Here is a 2,805-nt window from a genome sequence, read left to right as displayed (position 1 = left end):
CTTCAGGATCCTGAGAGTCTGGTCCAGAGGAACTGACTCTGAGACCAGGCCCATGCCCTCCTTCAGGATCCTGAGAGTCTGGTCCAGAGGAACTGACTCTGAGACCAGGCCCATGCCCTCCTTCAGGATCCTGAGAGTCTGGTCCAGAGGAACTGAACCTGAGACCAGGTCCAGACCCTCCTTCAGGATCCTGAGACTTTGGTCGAGAAGAACCGAACTCAAAGCGTCTAAACAAAGATTCTCCTCATCAGAAACACGAGGCAGAAGTTTGGATTCACGTGATGATCTTCTAGAGTCTTTTCTCCTGATTCATGAAGCTCTTCACTCGTGTCCGTCACCCTGGACTGGAGACGCTTCCCACACACAGAGAAACAAACCAACATTTTACACTCGACTGAACATCCGAACATTTCCTCTTAAGCCCCGCCTTTAATTCAGTGCATTTTTCCAGTTCAGTCTTACCCAAATCTAGAAGGTCAGCGTAATGCCTTATTTGAAAGCTAAGACCTACTACAACACTCATCTTTTTCCTCACGCTGTTTGAATTTGAATTTGAATTTTTTTTTTCTCACTTTTCTGTTACTGTTTTGTTGCAATTTCGTTTTGTCTCGTTTTTTGTTTTGTTATTTTGACACTTTTTCCAAGAAGTTTTTAGATTTGAGTAAAGCCAAACTGGAGAAAATGTGCTCATTTTAAGAAGTTAAAGTTGTAACTATTGTAAATGTTTTTGTCTTACTTTCTGGCGTCAGAAATATTCCAGCGGTTTGTGAATTAAAGGAACAACATTTGGACATTTTCTTTGTAGAGATTTCTTACACAAACTGTCTTTGTCCTGTAGAGATTATGATCATTACAGAACGTGAACCTATGACTCGAACCACCAGACACTGAAGAAAACAGGACTTTATTCATCTCACAATCAGAACCACAATCAGTAAAGAGACTCCATTCTTTCCCTTTCAGGTTTGGTCCAGTTTGTTTCTTTAGGCTTTACTTTGTTTCTTTAGGCTTTAGTTTGTTTCTTTAGGCTTTATTTTGTTTCTTTAGGCTTTATTTTGAAGAAACAGGGAAACGTTTCAAATCTGGACAAACGGATCTGAAACATAAATATGAGGAAAAATGTCTTTTTGTCATTTTATGTTTTTATATAACAAGAAGGTGACGGTGAGTGAGTCGTCTCATGATCAGAAGGTCAGGGGTTCGTATCGTAGCTCCTCAAGGTGCAAACTGTGGCCCTTCCGAGACGGGCACATTGGTCAGAGCTCTTACGCCAAACCGGATGTGCGTCAGCATCTGCCATGAGAAGAAGCCTCAGAATTGGTCTGTCAGTTAGGAAGTAGTTAGGAAAAGGAGCCTTGATGCTAACTATCATAGCCACTTTAGCATAGGGACCTCTGATGCTAACTATCATAGCCACTTTAGCATAGGGACCTCTGGTGCTAACTATCATGGCCACTTTAGCATAGGGACCTCTGATGCTAACTATCATGGCCACTTTAGCATAGGGACCTCTGATGCTAACTATCATAGCCACTTTAGCATAGGGACCTCTGGTGCTAACTATCATAGCCACTTTAGCATAGGGACCTCTGATGCTAACTATCATAGCCACTTTAGCATAGGGACCTCTGATGCTAACTATCATAGCCACTTTAGCATAGGGACCTCTGATGCTAACTATCATAGCCACTTTAGCATAGGGACCTCTGATGCTAACTATCATAGCCACTTTAGCATAGGGACCTCTGGTGCTACCTATCATAGCCACTTTAGCATAGGGACCTCTGGTGCTAACTATCATAGCCACTTTAGCATAGGGACCTCTGGTGCTAACTATCATAGCCACTTTAGCATAGGGACCTCTGATGCTAACTATCATAGCCACTTTAGCATAGGGACCTCTGATGCTAACTATCATGGCCACTTTAGCATAGGGACCTCCAATGCTAACTATCATAGCCACTTTAGCATAGGGACCTCTGATGCTAACTATCAGCCACTTTAGCACAGGGACCTCTGGTGCTAACTATCATAGCCACTTTAGCATAGTGACCTCTGGTGCTAACTATCATAGCCACTTTAGCACAGGGACCTCTGATGCTAACTATCATAGCCACTTTAGCATAGGGACCTCTGATGCTAACTATCATAGCCACTTTAGCATAGGGACCTCTGATGCTAACTATCATGGCCACTTTAGCATAGGGACCTCTGATGCTAACTATCATAGCCACTTTAGCATAGGGACCTCTGGTGCTAACTATCATAGCCACTTTAGCATAGGGACCTCTGGTGCTAACTATCATAGCCACTTTAGCATAGGGACCTCTGATGCTATCATAGCCACTTTAGCATAGGGACCTCTGGTGCTAACTATCATAGCCACTTTAGCATAGGGACCTCTGATGCTAACTATCATGGCCACTTTAGCATAGGGACCTCTGATGCTATCATAGCCACTTTAGCATAGGGACCTCTGATGCTAACTATCATAGCCACTTTAGCATAGAGACCTCTGGTGCTAACTATCATAGCCACTTTAGCATAGGGACCTCTGATGCTAACTATCATAGCCACTTTAGCATAGGGACCTCTGATGCTAACTGGGGCGACAGTGGCACAGATGGTAGAGCGGGTCGTCTCATGATCGGAAGGTCAGGGGTTCAAATCCCACCTCCTGAAAGTGCACATTGTCGTTGTGTCCTTGGGCAAGACACTTCACCCACATTGCCCCCAGTGTCTGCGTACATTGGTGTATGAATGAGAGTATGAATGGGTGAGTGGATCCTTGCTGTAAAGCGCTTT

Source organism: Gobius niger, assembly GCF_951799975.1.
Source record: "Gobius niger genome assembly, chromosome: 4".
Lineage (NCBI taxonomy): Eukaryota > Metazoa > Chordata > Actinopteri > Gobiiformes > Gobiidae > Gobius > Gobius niger.
This window is presented reverse-complemented; position numbering follows the sequence as displayed.